The following is an 18069-nucleotide window of genomic DNA, read 5'->3' on the forward strand; positions in this document are numbered from 1 at the left end:
ATCAGTTCCTGTGGTAAAATAGGCCCATGGAAGAAAACAGTTCAACTGGGAAATCAGTCCCATGGTGAAAAAATAAGTATACTTGTATATAGGGTATAAAGATCACTGGGAAAAAATAGATTTATGGAAGAAAATAGGTGGGAGAAAATATGTTTATGGGGGAAAATTCTTACATGGGGAACACAGGTCCATGGAATAAAAAAGGTCCATGAGGGAAAACAGAGTCCATAGACGAAATGTGTCAATGGGATGAAAAAAGGAGGAAATACATGGGCTGATAGATGACGGGTATATGTGCTAATGTACTCTGTTTTAAAAAATTCCTCAACATCTCATTTCAAGTCACATCCACGGGAGGTCTTATCCTCTCTACTCTCTCGTCTGAGTGGAGCTGAGTGGTTATCAGTTGTGCTTCCGCACTGATCTAATACTGACGCACTGGAAGTTAGTGTATATTCGCCAAGCTCTACACCTAATTTATCCTACAGATTTCGTTAAGGAAAGGTACATATGAAAAATCCTTGAAAACTAAAAAAGGATTTCAAAAGACACTATGAGGGAGACTGCATCCACATCAAATGGCTTTGCACAGAACACTGGCAGCTATGAAACAGCAGGTCCATTTATGCTTAATGTCTGAGACAACGGTCATTATCCGATGTAATTATGAAAAAACTGTAAGGAAACAAAGTACCGAATATTATTCAAATCTTCTCATAATTACCAAAATACTGACATTATTCTCGGGCCTCAGATTAGTGAATACATTACAAAACGTGTATGAAGAAGAAAGAGTAGATCAAGTATGAATCAGTGACAAACAGATTAGTTCAAATACAAAACAAGTAAAATACAGACTGAGTCAAATACATGGAGTGGATCAATTATAAAACAGAGTCAGCACAGTACGTTACGTACAAGGCAATTACAATGCAGAGTAGGTCAAGTACAGCAGAAGTATAGTGGAGTAGAACAAATGCAAGCAGGTAATGGAGTATAAACAAATTAAATCATGTACAAAAAAAGCAGGACACATAGTGAAGCAAACACAAAACAAGAGCAGCAAACAGTGGATCCCGTACAGACCTGATCAAGTAAAATGTGGATCAAAGTGAATGAAAAGCACGTTTCTTCAAGGGTGGATGAAGCAGTCCTGGTGGAGGGTGAGGCAGGTAACTGAATGGCAGGTATGGCATGCAAGCGTGTTAACTCTCTCTCTCTCTCTCTCTCTCTCTCTCTCTCTCTCTCCCTCTCTCTCTCACACACACACACACACACACACACACACACACACACACACACACACACACACACACACGCACATGTACTCACACAAACACGCTAAAAAGCACAAAAACAGACACACACACAGACGCACAGAAAGAAAGACACACACACACACACACACACACACACACACACACACGACTGGTGGCGCGGTTGATAGAGCACTCCGTTCAGACTGCGCTATATGCGTGGGTGAGGTGAGCTCTCACCTGTCAAGTGTAGCTAGAGGCGAGCTGTGGTGGAAGACCTGCAAGGGTTCGGAGCCCGGTGGTAAAGATTAGGCAGTCTGTTCCCTTGTGCCAACGCCTCACTCCAGCCTCGGTGAGGCTTGGTGGCTTGTCGGCGCTCCTCAGGAGCAGCCTGGGTCAGCCTGTCGACCCCCATAGGTTGGAATACTAGATAAAGCACGTGTTTATTTTCAGCCTCTGGCTGCAGAGAATAAATAAACCGGAAATTATTATTATTATTATTATTATTATTATTATTACACACACACACACACACACACACACACACACACACACACACACACACACACACACACAAACAAACAAAAACACTCACAGACCAGACACACACACAGAAAGAGACAGACACACACACACACACACACACACACACACAGGAAGAGATAGAAACACACACACACACACACACACACACACACACACACACACACACACACACACACACACACACACACACACAGGAAGAGATAGAAACACACACACACACACACACACACACACACACACACACACACAGGAAGAGATAGAAACACACACACACACACACACACACACACACACACACACACACACATATGCATCCACAGTAAGTAAGTAAGTGTTTATTGACCACAATATCCAGTTACACTTACAAGATATCAAGCAACAATAAACATTAACGTGATAAACATCATACAAAATATCAGCAAACAATTATGGTCCTTAAAATAAGTGAAGTATTGAAGGGTTGATCAGTGCACCTATATAAGAACATAAGAACATAAGAAGAGAGGATAACTGCAGTAGGCCGGTTGGCCCATGCTAGGCAGCTCCTAGAAGAGTAACTGAACTACTAGACTGAGATAAGGATAGCAAAGAAGAAGGCTCTCCCCCGCCCTCCAAACCCTCCAGCCGAAGCCGGCAGGAAAAAGTCAGAAAGAACACCACGCCGTATAGAAAAACTGGCGTGGACATTTTACAGGAAAGTGTGAAAGGAGAATAGAGACTATCATAGTGTAACCTGAAAAGAAAATTTAATTTTGAATTAGTATTGGTTATAATATTTTCTTTATTCTATATCCACCCCTTATTTGTCATATGCTTATCTAGCCTATGCTTGAAACTCTCAATGGAAGAGGCAGCAACTACTTTACTAGGTAGCTTATTCCATTCGTCTACTACTCTGTTACCAAACCAATTTCTACCGATTTCCTTTCTGAAACGGAATTTTTCTAGTTTGAAACCATTATTTCTAGTTCTATCCTGTATGCTCACTTTAAGTACCTTGCTAATATCTCCCTTATTTATACCATTCATCCACTTAAAAACCTCAATTAAGTCTCCCCTTACTCTACGCCTCTCTAGCGAATGCAGACTTAGTCTCTTCAGTCTGTCTTCATATGACAGGTTCCGGACGTCATGTATCATTTTAGTCATTCTTCTCTGTACATTTTCTAACGAATTAATATCCATTCTATAGTAAGGACACCAAAATTGTACTGCGTAGTCTAAATGTGGCCTTACTAATGCTTAATGAAAGCAGGAAAGCGTTACATTTCTGAATAGTAACATAACTACACTTTGACCAATCACGTTTTTACAAAAGATTTCCTAATCATATATCATGGTTAGAATAAGAACTTTCAAAATGGACTGAATACACTTTGAATAACATAGGTTATGACAAACATGATAGTACACACTAGCCAAAACAGGAAAGAACCTTATACACTCTCTCCTCAATGGGAAACTGATCATCGTTACCAAAGATTTGACTCCAGGAAGTAAAGTTATACCGTGTACGTATGTGCTGTGTCAGTGGACACACCTCCAGTTCGTGCAACTCTGTTTGCACAGCACCACAGGGACAGAGCCGCTCTGCTACCGGGAGACGTCCCCGACCACGCCGATTCCAACGGCATGTCTCAGTCGCCAGATTATGACTGAATACCCGCAGCCGACTACATGCAATCCTTTGTACACTACTGGTTTTATCACGACATTTATAGATCTGTCAACTGTTAGGGTAGGGTTCAACACGTTGTAAATTAATCTTCTAGACGATGTAGTGTTAGAAGTTGATTGCTTTAAAGATTCAGAGCCGACTTAATATCAACAGAATTATTAATTAAATTCATAATGTGTTTACTTGTTGGTGTGTTGGTTGCCATGGTCAGCCTGACGGCGTGCACCCACGGGCCATCGGGCATACCGCGCCTCTCCCCCCACAGACGCTGGAAAAGCTTCCTCTGCCTTGCGAGGTCTAAAGATTTCAGTGGGGGGTACGCGAGTTCCAAGTAACAAGCGTCCGTGTACGCCGTCATACGAGCTCTCAGCAGCTGTTTAATACCCCAGTTATACAGGTTTTCCACGGATCTCAAGTTCCCATTGGACCAGGACTCGCAGACATATAGGTAGATTGACATTAAGGCTGCTTCAAACATTTTCTTGTTAGCATAAAATGGTATGATTACATTCTCTTCCAAAAGTGACACAAATTTCAGAATGTGGCACGTTTTTGCTTGTGCCTGGGCCGTGATGTTGGACGACAAGGTTCCGTCGCTTGTGAACAGACTGCCCAGATACACCTACCTGTCGCACCACTGCACGACCATCTCACCAACACAGAACAGCTCACGATCCCCCCATCGACGCATAGATTGCAGAGAAGTTGGTCTTAATATTATACACAACCATGTCGTTATTTACACAGAATTGATTCAGAAATATAAGTTTGTGTTCCACCCCGTGTCTCGTTGTCGAGAGAAGAATAATATCAAATATAAGGACAAGGAGATGAGGCCAGTGTAAAAAACCGTCTGGCCCACAATTGGACTTTATCAACTTAATCATGCTGTTTACAAAAATGATAAACAATAAGCAAGATGTTGGGGACCCCCGTCTGATGCCGATCCTGGACGCTACGACAGCTGTCCAACAACGCCCAGAGTAACCCCGTATATCGCCACAAGCGCCGCTAACATTCGCGACCCGTACCCCAGCTCACGTAACATGCGAAACAATTTGACGTGAGGGACCTGGTATACTCCATTGAAAAATCAACAAAGCAGACAAATATAACAGTCTGACACAACATATTCAATGCAGCCCCGGCCCTCCTGATTCCCTGCCTGCTCTCGGTCTGGAACAAACCACATATCTAGCCGAGTTGATAGCACCATGTCATACAACCTTGCTAAACAATTTATAATATTTATATCATGGTAATTCTTAAGTAATGCTCTGTTACTTTTCTTAAATATGATAACTATACGGGCGAACTGCCAGGATGTAGGATAAGATCCAGAGAAAAAGACTGCATTAAACAACGCTAATATAAAGTGTATCCACTGGTCTGGTAAAGTAATTCCTGGGCTTATCCCATCGGGCTTACACGCTTCATCTTGCTTTAATCTACTTTTTCCTGCACAACTTCATCAAATTCTAAGTCATCATCAGGAACTGGTATGGTTACATTTGTGTTATACTCAGTAGACAGGCTACTAAATGTTCAACATCATGTGAGCTATATACCTTCTCAAAAAAGGCTTCGAAATCCTCATCTGCTGGGTTTTTATTACTTTCATAATCATTACTATCATCTTTATACTCCCCACTCCAGTCTATAGCTTTTCACATACGCTTGTCATCCACATCATTTAAGAGTCTCTCCCACCTGCCCACTGTGACATCCTCTGGCACAGTCACCTGAGCACACTGACTGGCACTACCACACCTGTCCAAAATATCTGCCATTCGGCTCACATTAGTATCAATGTCAGGATCAAACTGAGGAATATCGAATCGAAAAAATTCCCCAATAAAGATTTCAATGTGAATATAACAAAAATGTACAGGACGTTTTAATCGAGATTTCTTCTTATAACTTAAATACCAAACAGCATGATCACGAAGCAAACACTCCCATACACCTAGACACACCCTGTCCACCACAGGGGTGGGGGGGGGGCAGAGCAACTGCTATAGGGGCGTGATCTGATGGAAGATCAAGGTTATTATTTATGGTGAAACTTTGAATTCAATATAAATTTTTGCGAGAAGCAAAAAACACATCTACTTCAGATATTCATTCATTACATTTCCTATACGTCAGATTGCTCTTAAAATGTTTTTCACCATATTTCAAGTTATTTATCATCACTAAATTTTGTTCTACACGTACAGTAGCCATAGTGTTTGCATTCTCATTAGACAAGTTAATTTGATCAGGAATCTCAGGGTAGATGAAATCACTAGATCCAGGGACAACTAAGTTCACTACAAGATTTTGAACACCAGTATCAAAACGTGTGTTCAGGTCTCCTATAAGTAGACCATTACAATTTTCCTCTTGTCGCATATGTTTTTCCCTTGTATATAACTGAAACTCTTAGGATTACTGTTAAGGACTGTGAAGCTGTAGGGGGTACACACACAAACCCTAGGAGCGCAGTGCTCAATAGGGACACTCTAAGCCAAACCTGGTCTTTCATCTTACAATTTACACACATCACAGATGACCGCAAACAACGCTTTACCAGCACCACTGTGCCCCCTCTATGTCCGTATGACCTCACAGTTTCTCTATAACAAACATAGCTTGTAAAGAGATACGATTGCTGGTTTTCACTTCATTCAGCCCTATCACGTTGTAATTCATGAACAACGTCTGTACATTGGGCTTTTCTTTGTATGGACCCCATTGATGTTCCACGACAGGATTGTAACATTTCTGCATAGTGGTCCACCTAGAAAGGAGCCGGTCGCCATCTGTCGATGACCATCTTATCATGATAAAGTTTCCTCTCCTTCGTGTCCAGCCTGATCGTGCAGCCGACCATCTCTGGTTTAGTCCTCTCTGCCTCCTCAGAATCCCGCAGACGCTTCCATTCCTTCCTTCCGGAAGGATGTACGTCTTTCTTCACAAGCACAATGTCATACAGCGCGCTAGTCTCTTTTAGCCTCCTGGTTTTCCCGAAAATCTTATCCCGCACCTGCTTCGAAGCCAAGGTCACTAGGATGGGCCTCTTATGTTCCCCTGGCTCACCTCGTCCAGCCTACGACAGGACTCGATGTTCAGGAGTTCATCCAGCTCACTCCAGATCTTCCTAAGTTTCCCCTCGTCCATCATCTCTCCAGACACACACAGACACACATAGACATATGCACACAGACATAGACATACACACACTGACAGACATTGACACACACACACACACACACACACACACACACACACACACACACACATAGACATATGCACACAGACATAGACATACACACACTGACAGACATTGACACACACACACACACACACACACACACACACACACACACACACACATAGACATATGCACACAGACATAGACATACACACACTGACAGACATTGACACACACACACACACACACACACACACACACACACACACACACACACACACATAGACATATGCACACAGACATAGACATACACACACTGACAGACATTGACACACACACACACACACACACACACACACACACACACACACACACACACACACTGTCTGTCTGTCTGTCTGTCTTTCTTTCTCTCTGTCACACACACACACACACACACACACACACACACACACACACACACACACACTGACAGACACTACACGCCCAACCATCAACACACACAACCACAACCTTATTCACTGTAGTGCATCTCAGAATTAGGGCGATTTAAACCTCTCTCCTGCCTATGTCCTTCAAGTAGACACTCACCCATTCCTCTTAAACAACACACAAACCACACCCCACCCCACCTCAATTAACCAACCCAACAGCTCCATTTAACGAATTCTACGACCTCACCCCAACCTCACCCATCCACTCAACCCAACCTGCCTGTCAGTCACCATCTTACACCGACCTACCCACCCACCCGGCCACCAACCTACCAATCCTCCTACCATGCTCCACCAGCCGGATGACTCGCAATTTTACACACACACACACACACACACACACACACACACACACACACACACACACACACACACACACACACACACACACACACACACACACACACACACACATACAGTGAAGGGGGTGGGTACAGCTGCTTACGCTGCTTACTGTATAGATGGCAACTTCACAGTTCATCTCAGCCTAACAGCGGGTAATACTGTTGTACTCATTACAGGCAGACAGAGGGTTAGATATGGGTTTTATTCCGGTTACAGACACATGATTCTCTTGTTACGGGTAAATATTGCGCTCAGCATATTTAAATAGGGATTTTCCATTGCTGACAGCAGACACGTTTATGCATCAGAGGAGAACGTCTCAATTAAAAGAGTGAAACTGGGTATACGCCATCTGGTTTTGCTGGTAATTTCTCAAGCCAGGTTGCATTATTTCTGGTAAATGCCCTATGTTCTGAAGTATGGGTTTTTCCTCTGCTTGGGTGTCTGCCCTTTCCTCTCTTCTTTCCTTCCTCTTCTGTCTTTCTTTCCTTCGTTTTTCCTCTTTCTTCTGCCTGCTGGTGACTTTACACACCCTCTTGTGTCTTTCTTTCCTTCTTTCTTTCCTCTTTTTTCTGCTTATGGGTGACCCTACACTGAGTGACAAGACAAATGGTTTCCTGTACACCAGGAAACCATTCACTATGCTGGGTGGTAACCATATAACCAAATTCCGGCGCCTGGTGGTTTAGTGGGTAATTAGGGTGATTTAATCGGATTGAACCTGTGTAGGTTTATATTAAAGGGGTGGTTGGGGTTTATTACTCATGTAATGCCACTCAGGGATGAGAGACTGGTCACTCTCATCTTAAATGCCAGGACCAACATGCCTAGACACGGGCTTCTACGTTTCTCATGGGGCGACATAGGATTCGATGATGGATGGATGGATGAACACCTGCAGACTTTTGGCCAATGGCAGGCTTTTTGACTCATTAACTGGACATCGTTCGGTTAAAAGTGGGCCAGATTACTTTCTTGAGCACTACTCTCTGCTCAGTCAAGCTATTACTCTCCTAATTCATTACTTCACCGAGAACAGACCTTATAAAAGTAGCCCCTGCAACACAAAGCAAGGAAAATTCTAGTGTTTGATGAAAGAAACATTCCTGTTGCTGAAATATTCATTTTTTTTTTTTTTTTTTATAAGATGAATCTGCTAATTCATACCCCCAGCACTCCCCTCCTCCCATCGGCTTCCATCCCTCCAACACATCTCAATTTTCCAAAACACACAGGCACCCACAACTCTCCCTCTCGCTCCTGGTAACAAATGAATGTTTCGAATCTGTTCACCCATTGTGTTCACGTGTTTAAATGTAGAGGAAGTCGAGAAGTGGAGCTCAACACACACTTTTCTGTAGGCTCCCTGGCTTCGTAATATAAGACAAAACAATAAATTTATTAAACAACATGTGCAGTATACTCATGTTATCAGAGTCAAAACTTCATAGATATTAATACTAGTATATCCATTAGCACAAGATTGCAGCTGAAGGGATATTTTCGACAGAAGTGCACAGTAAGCAAGAACTGTTATGCTCATGAATGCAACGTTCCACATACACGGGTTGTCTGGAGGAGGGTGGATCGCTACTTCTGGCCGCAACTGTACATAATATCAACCCCCACACAAACATCCAAAGACCCTCTCCAACAACATCCCACCCCAGACACTCCTACAACAATGAATGAACACCTAGAAATCCATCTCAAGCACAGGGGAATAGAACACCCTGATCAGAACACTATATTACACTACAAGCCTCCCTCCCACAGACATCCACCCCCTGGAGTTATCATCATCCCGTTGTGTGTAATTTGCCCTGTTTAACTTTGGCGGCATGTGACCTATCATGTGAGTGGGATTTTCAACAATGCACAACGAAGTATCTCGTTATAGCAGCGTCAAGCAGAGTCTGTGGAATATTCGTCTTTTTATCCTCGCTCATCCCCACCCCTTGGGTTGAGCCCAGAAATAAAGTAACAATTGCTATTGTGAACAAACGAAATTCATTCACTCTCTGGTCCATTTATCACAGTGTTAGCACCCAGCGAAGGCTCAGACCAAACAAAAAAAATGTATTTTTCATAATAGAATTGAATGCAATGATTACAGTGACTAAGAGAGGAGAGGGAAAGATGACATAAATTATCAACAGCGGGACGTCACACGCAATTATGGCTTACTGGACAGAGTGGTAACTCACTGGGGCTTTGACAATGACAAGGGTGAGTCTTGCTCTGTTGGTTGCTGGCATCCCTCTAACTGGAAAATTTCAGACCACAGTAACTCTATAACAATGGTGTGTTTAACCTGCCGTGTCCCGTTGCCATATATATACATCCACACGTTTTATCGCTGTCAGTCCCGTTCATGTAAAATGCGCATCAATTGCAAGGTCCCTAATTTGCACAATTTTCAATTTTTGTGCGTGATTTTTGGTACATATACACGGGACACCTTCCTCTACAAGATGCCAGGCAGGGACAATGCCTTACTCCACATGACCTCCCCCTCCCTCCGCACGCCACTGTCTCGGCAATTCACCTGTTACCAGTGACCTGGCCAGTAAAGACATGTTGTGTCACGGTACGAAATTCAGGGTCAGAGTGATTCCCCAATCGATGACAATGTGGAGGACAAAGCTTACGTAGCATCAGAGGAAGAAACAGTCAGAAATGATGATCAGGTAATGTCGCCAAAAAAGGTTAGGTATGTTGATGTGTTTGGTGAGTGAAACAATGCTTATATTGCCTATATTACTGTGTGAAAACCAGTAAACGCTTGTACTACATATAAATTCGTACCAAATAAATAAATAAATACCGTTTATGAGTGATGTGGAATAGTTACCTTCCCATAGGACTCGTTTTCTTTGGAGCCAGCCTGAGAGAAAACCCAGTAAGGTAAGGGGTACTGCTACCTGTATCGAGTATTTTAAACCTCAGGTGAGCGATTTCTCTATTAATTTTCGATGTTTCTCAACGAAAGCGGAGGTTTGAGCCAATAAAATTTTTTTTCCAAAATTGATCGGTATTAGGGGGAGTCAGTGGTGGAAAATCGGTTGGGACGGGGCAGGTTAATAAAAATGTTTCATGGGTAGGCGTGTCAAACAATTTGCAATACCGTGATATACATTTGAATTAATTTTGCAATGGTCACTGAAATGGGCATATAACCATACCACAGAGTACACTGTTTTGCAACTCCCCTGCTGCTGTCCACTTGTTAAAAACAGCTGATTACAGCTGATCAACTTACCTAGCTACAGTAGGTTTTGATCAAGACACCACCCATATCTCCTAGGCTAGCTACTCAGATGTGGGTTAGATGGCGTTACAGACACGTGCCTCACCTGTAGAAAAGGCCCACATGATAACACACTCACAATGTAGCGCTGCACAACCTACATACACGAAGACACTGACATACACATAACATTGACAGCACTAGGAACCTGTGTGACAATCGCACAGGGGTCGCTGCTTATCTTCGGTCAACGACTCTGCTAGGTCAGGCAGATAGGGGGATTCAACAGCAAAAACAACAAAAACCTTCATAATCTTTTATCTGTGTAAACTTTTATTTCTTCGGCTTAGGCATAGCTAATCATCTACACAGTGAGATGATGAAGATCCTTGTGTTTTTATTTTGCTAAAAGTTGTGCACGTTATGTTTATTACAAGCGAAAGATTATGTTTCGGATTATATCTACAAGTTAAGCAATTTATGGGTAAAAGTTGCGTAGTGAATGATATTTGTATTTGCACAAGACATTAGAAACTTATATACCTGATCCAGAAATCGAGAGAACACTTAACTTGAAACACAGAGGTCCCATGTCGATTCCCGGGCGGACCAGGAGAGCTAGGTACAGTTTCTTTGCCCCAGTCTGTTCCCTCCTAGAAATGATATAAGGACCTGGATTTGTATGCCCTTAGCTGCATGTCGTAATCTGAGGTAATGTTTGTTGTGCAGTTTTACAGTCAGCTACGGTTGCATGTGTTTGTGACTGTTCCTTGGACCTCTACCAAAAAAATCCTTTCCTAACACGCTGGGGTCCTGACAATTTTTAATCTTCTTAAAATTGCTTCCTCATCATCTAATGACTCTAATCCTTCATCTGTCTTCCTCCTTCCTTCCTGGTGAATGGCAGGCCTCAAACATTTTGAATATTTTGTGCGCTTTTTTCTGTGTCAATTATACTGCGTCGAAGACTGCCTAAGATAATCTGGACCAGTGGCTCTCAAACTGGGGGACTTGAGAAATTCCCATGGCGGTAGTTTGAGTAACAATAGAGAGTGGTATGAACAAGTGCGTGTGTGTGTGTGTGTGTGTGTGTGTGTGTGTGTGTGTGTGTGTGTGTGTGTGTGTGTGTGTGTGTGTGTGTGTGTGTTCTTACCTAACTGTATCTTTACAGGAGTGAGTCAAGCTCGTACTGTCCCGTGTCTTAAACCATATTTATCGTACATATCCTTAAATTTGTGAATTGTTTTGGCACACACTATTTCATTCGGTAGTGCATTCCACTGATCAGTTGCTCTATTTGGGAAACTAAAGTTCCTTACGTCTTTATCACCTCTCTTTTTATGCAGTTTTTTGCAGTGTCCTCTTGCTGATGCTTCCCCATACGTTAAGTAATCATTTATGTCTATTTTCTCCTTCCCTGATATGCATTTATATAGCATAATCATGTCACCTATTTTCCTTCTCTCCTTTAGTGTTGGTAGATTCAGTTTATTTAGTCTTTCTTCGTAGCTTAGATCCCTTAAGTTTGGTATCCATCTTGTAGCGGCCCATTGAACTTTTTCAATCTTGTCTGTGTTTTTTGAGATGAGGACTCCAGACTACTTATGCATACTCCAGGGTTGGTCTGATGAATAATGTTATTATCTTTTTAACATGTCTTCATTTATGTATGTAAACGCTATTCTCATATTGGCAAGCAGTGTGTGTGTGTGGGGGGGGGGTGAGTATCAGGATGAACCATTTATATTCAGTTTTTATATTCTGACTGCTCCAGTCTTCAAAATATATTTTTCTTTTTACCCGTGCATTAATTTTTTTTTTTTTTTTTTTTGGTGTTTTTTTCTGTCTGTTGCCTGGTTACATTTCATCATTTCCTTCCCTCTCTGTCTGCCTCTCTCTCTCTGATCTGGTCATTTCGAGAGATGATGAAATCCTACAAAAAATCTTATATTGCTTGATGGAATGCACCTCAATTAAACTATAAATGTCCCCCATCCCTACCTCGCCCCCATATCTCCCTCAAAGAGGGATAGTGGGTTGTAGGGGAAGGTTAATTCAGCTTGGTTAATGTCCAGTTGAATCCCCGGTATCTAACAGTAGCTCGAGAATAAGTTTTTAGAGTCATATGACGGCAGGAAGCAGAAAGTGGGGAGAGGAGAGGGACGTGAATATAAGGACTAAGGCTAAGGGCTGAGAACCACTGCACTAGACCATTCTCTGATTTGCCTTCCAAATAGTTCTGTAGCATCTTTGGCCTTCTTAACTTTCTGTGCAACACCATCTTTCCTCCTTTTTCAGATAAAGAGTCTACTGGTTGAGAATAAAATTCTTCAAGTTTCGACATCCTTCAACATGAATCTTCAAGATTATCAACACTTTGACAAATGATATAATGCTATTTATTTTAAATAAAACAACAGAGGAAGGAAAATAAAATAAATACAAAAATAATCCATAAACAAGATTACTGTTGTCCACCATTCATAAACAATCTGTAACAGTTCGGCTTGAACAGCAGTAGGTTGAAATTTGGGAGGAAACAACTCCGGGGAAGCGAGTTCCAGAGAGATGCAGTCGGGGAATAAAAGAATTCTGATAGGCACAAGTTCTGCAATATGTCTGCGTGCCATTCCAGTCATGAGCGTTACCAGAGGCCCGTGTAGAACAAGGGAAGGAATGGATAGGTGGCACAATGGGCCCAACTTCTTCGGAACATTTGCCATAAATGTATCTGTAAAATAATGCAAGGAGGCAACATTCCTTCTTACTTGTAGGGGAGGCAGTTTGTAATAGCAGGGTTATTAATAATTGCAACAGCTTTGCCCTGAATTTCGTCTATTTGATTTAGTGCAACCTCTCCACATCCATTCCACAAAGGTGAGCAATATTCTAGTTGAGAGTACGCATGACTCATAAATTACAGGTAACTGCTCGTCAGTGAAGTAGTTACAGGCAATGTACAATAATTCTTGTTTCTCTGAGATGCTTTTACCAAGTGATCTGACATGAGAGGTCCAGCTGAGGGCACTGTTAAGTGAAACACTGAGAATCCGAATTTATTATCCGAATATATTACTGTATTTTGATGTTTTCTTCCCTAATGACTGAAATGATTGTATAAAATCATTAGACTAGCCTATTTCACTTCTCAGGTAGAATGCATTCTTTATATTTCTTCTTTTTCAGAAATCTAAATTCTTAGATATTTAACTTGTCACACGCAGTTTTAGATTTATGAGAGAGAGAGAGAGAGAGAGAGAGAGAGAGAGAGAGAGAGAGAGAGAGAGAGAGAGAGAGAGAGAGAGGGGTTCACCTTACCTGATTTACCGATATATACTTTTCACACTTTTTGTTATGTCGCACAGGTAATGTCAGATAAAAGTTCTGAGTTATTTCCAAGAGTAATACGAACTAAGTTGATAAATATGAACGCAAGATGATACACAATGCAGGATTTTATGGGATCCTATAGAGCAATTTGTGACAACCGGAAGCAGCATAATTTCTCCTTAGAACATTTAGAAAACACACATACTCATCATCACTTGCTATTAAGCGATAATATATACAATGAATGAAGCGATGGATGATGGAAATATGAAAATTATGCCACATACATGCATCGGGAAAGATTCTCAGAGAATCCCTTTATGTGGGGTGGCACAGGCCCGCTCTGAGCGGCACCTGGTCTCGCAACACTACTGAACTTAAGTAAATGAAATCATACAGACACACAAACACACACAAACACACACAAAGTATAGATGAACTATATAGAGAGGAATATTGGAAATGGAAGCTATCTAAATATGTTTGCTGATGATGTACGGTAATAATATAAAGGAGAATTACAAACACAGACTTGCAGAGAGCTACAGGAAGAATTAAATAAGCTTGATGAATGGAACAATAAATGGCAAATGGAATTCAATGTGGACAAATGCCAAGTAATTAAGTTTGGCATAAGTGCAAAAAAACCAGATCGGGATCATAAGCTAGGAAGTTCAACTCCACACACATCAGAAAAAGACAAGGACCTTGGAATGGTTAATAATAACAGACTATCACCGGTTGACCCAATAATTGAAAAGGTACGATATATGCATGCGCTACTTGCTAATATGAGAATAACATTCACAAATTTAAATGAAGACATGCTGAGAAAGATAATAACATCATTCATCAGACCAACCGTGGAATATGCGTCAGTGGTCTGGAATCCTCATCTCAAAAAACACAGATAAGATTGAAAAAGTACAAAGGGCAGCTACAAGATGGGTACCAAGCTTAAAGGATCTAAGTTATGAAGAAACACTAGAAAAACTGAACCTACCAACATTAGAAGAGAGAAGGAAAAGAGATGACATGATTACGCTATATAAATGCATCTCAGGGAAAGAGAAAATAGCCATCAGTGAGTATATAACCTATGGGGAGGCATCATTAAGAGGACACTGCAAAAACCTGGATAAAAGAGACTTGACAAAGACGTAAGGAGATTCAGTTTCCCATATAGGGCAATTGATAAGTGGAATGTACTTCCTAATGAAATAGTGTGCCAATACTATTTATAAATTTGAGGATATGTTTGATAAAAATAATTAAATGCACTGGACATTACAAGCATGACTCATTCCTGGAAAGATATAATTAGGTAAGAAGAATTAGGTAAGAACACACACACACACACACACACACACACACACACACACACACACACACACACACACACACACACACACACACACACACACACACACACATTCTTGCATGCATGCTCTCTCTCTCTCTCTCTCTCTCTCTCTCTCTCTCTCACACACACACACACACACACACACACACACACACACACACACACACATTCTTGCATGCATGCTCTCTCTCTCTCTCTCTCTCTCTCACACACACACACACACACACACACACACACACACACACACACACACACACACACAGACACAGACACAGACACACACACACACACACACACACACACACACACACACACACACACACACACACGCACGCAAACATTCTTCCATGCATGCTCTCTCCCTCTCTCTCTGTCTGTCTGTCTGTCTGTCTCTCTCTCTCTCTCTCTCTCTCTCTCTCTCTCTCTCTCTCTCTCTCTCACACACACACACACACACACACACACACACACACACACACACACACACTCACACACACACACACGTCTCACTCACACATTCATGCACACACACACAGAGACACACAGAGACACACACACTCACACACACACAGACACACACGGACACGCACACACACACACACACACACACACATACACACACACACACGCACGCACGCACGCACACACACACACACACACACACACACACACACACACACACACACACACACACACACACACACACACACACACACTTTACGTGTATGTGTCGATTCCCGGGCGGACCACGAGAGCGAGGTACAGTTTCTTTGCCCCAGTCTGATCCCTCCTAGAAATGATATAAGGACCTGGATTTGTAAGCCCTCAGCTGCATGTCGTAATCTGAGGTAATGTTTGTTGTGCAGTTTTACAGTCAGTAACGGTTGCATGTGTTTGTGACTGTTCCTTGGACCTCTACCAAAATAATCCTTTCCTAACACGCTGGGATCCTGACAATTTTTAATCTTACTAAAATTACTTAATCATCTAATGATTCTAATACTTCATCTGTCTTCCTCCTTCCTACCTGGTGAATGGCAGGCATGAAACATTTTGAACATTTTGTGCGCTTCTCTGTGTCAATTATACCACGTCGAAGACCGCCTAAGATAATCTGGACCAGTGGTTCCCAACCTGAGGGACGTGAGCAATTTCCATGGCGGTAGTTTGCGTAAAAATAGAGAGTGGTAGGAGCAAGTGTGTGTGTGTGTGTGTGTGTGTGTGTGTGTGTGTGTGTGTGTGTGTGTGTGTGTATCATGATGAACCATTTATATTCAGTTTTCATATTCTTTGTCTGCTCCAGTCTTGAAAACATATTTTTCTTTTTACACGTGCATTAATTTTTTTTTTTTTTTTTGGTGTGTTTTTTTTTCTGTCTCTTGCCTTTTTTTTTTTTTTTTTTTTTAATGTGTCCGACTCTGGGCATAGGCTTCACAGCCTGCTATCAAGGCCCAGCAGTCCTCCTACATACCATACATCTCTACATGTCACCACTTCGGCGCTAACACCCACCGTCCATATTGAATACATGCTAGGGCTGTCTCATACAGGACTAGGGCATTGGTATTAGCGGGGGTATTTTTACGACATGTCGGCGGGTCTTCTGGTAGATCAGTAAAGCCTGATTTAATGAAATTCAAATCCTTAAACTGTTCCCTGCCCCAGCCAGGATTTGAACCTGGGCCCGTTAAGACCGCACGCCACCTCTCTACCTGGTTACCTTTCTTCATTTCCTTCTCTCTCTGTCTGCCTCTCTCTCTGTGATCTGGTCATTTCGAGATATGATTAAATCCTACAAAAAATCTTATATTACTAGATGGAACGCACCTCAGTAAAACTATAAACGTCCCCCATCACCACCTAGCCCCCATATCTCCCGTAAATAGGGATAGTGGATTGCAGGGGAAGGGTTAATTCAGCTTGGTTAACGTCCAGTTCAATCCGCGGTAACATTTCTAACAGAGCTCGGGAATAAGTTTTTAGAGTCATAAAACGGCAGGGAGCAGAAAGTGGGGAGAGGAAAGGGACATGAATATAAGGACAAAGGCTAAGGGCTGAGAACCACTGCACTAGACCATTCTCTGATTTGCCTTTCAAATAGTTCTGTAGCATCTTTGGCCTTCTTAAATTTCTGTGCAACACCATCTTTACTCCTTTTTCGGATAAAGAGTCTACTGGTTGAGAGTATAAATCTTCAAATTTCATCGACTTCCTTCAACATGAATCTTCAAGATTATCAACACTTTGACAAACGGTATAATGCTATTTTTTTTATAATAACAGACCAGAGGAAGGAAAATAAAATAAATACAAAAATAATCTATAAACAAGATTACTGTTGTCCACCTTCATAAACAATCTGTAACAGTTCGGTTTGAACAGCAGTAGGTTGAAATTTGGGAGGAAACAACTCCGGGGAAGCGAGTTCCAGAGAGATGCAGTCGGGGAATAAAAGAATTCTGATAGGCACAAGTTCTGCAATATGGCTGCGTGACATCCCAGTCATGAGCTTTACCAGAGGCCCGTGTAGCACGAGGGAAGGAATGGATAGGTGGCACAATGGACCCAACTTCTTCGGAACATTTGCCATAAATGTATCTGTAAAATAATG

The sequence above is a fragment of the Coenobita brevimanus genome, chromosome 70, assembly GCF_032717465.1.
Source record: "Coenobita brevimanus isolate Jiangsu-jjx chromosome 70, ASM3271746v2, whole genome shotgun sequence".
Classification (NCBI taxonomy): domain Eukaryota; kingdom Metazoa; phylum Arthropoda; class Malacostraca; order Decapoda; family Coenobitidae; genus Coenobita; species Coenobita brevimanus.